Source organism: Pteropus vampyrus, unplaced genomic scaffold, assembly GCF_000151845.1.
Source record: "Pteropus vampyrus isolate Shadow unplaced genomic scaffold, Pvam_2.0 Scaffold9595, whole genome shotgun sequence".
Taxonomy (NCBI): Eukaryota; Metazoa; Chordata; class Mammalia; order Chiroptera; family Pteropodidae; genus Pteropus; species Pteropus vampyrus.
This window is the reverse complement of record NW_011898376.1, coordinates 1-571: the sequence shown is the minus strand read 5'-3', so window position 1 is coordinate 571 and position 571 is coordinate 1.

Sequence of the window (571 nt, the reverse complement as noted above, 5' to 3'; positions counted from 1 at the left end):
CTGTGTTCTTCAAAGCTGCAGAGCCAATGCACGTCCTCCAGGAAGGCTTCCAGTCTTGCCTCTCCCAGCCCCGGTTCCCTTCCTCCATCCAGCCCGGACCACGTGCACTGCAAAGGCCTATGTCTAGCTCTGCTCCACGCCTGGGGGAAATTAAAGTGTGTCGGGGGGTGGGGCACAGCAAGCCGTCCTCAGGGCACCGGCACCACCCCACACCCGAGTATTTGCTGAATGGACACGCCGCTGACCTCTGAACCACGTTTGGACTGTGTGACTCAACTGAAAAAAGTCCGCTTGTAAGCGGACCTGAGAAGTTCAGACCCGTGTTGTTCAAGGGTTGAGTGTGTCACAACAGGATGCTGCTCTTCGTGGGTGGTGGATAACAGTATTCCAGTGGCCCGGCCGGCAGGCGTCCCTCACAGGCGGGGTGTCATCAGGCTGTGGGGGGCACCTCTGAACCCGGAGGCGGCCTTGGGCTCGTCCCCAGGCTGATCCTCACTTCCTTTTGGTTTGGGGCGAGTGATTTCTCCTCTCTGGGCCTCAGTTTCCCCATTCTGTCAAATGGAGAGAATAC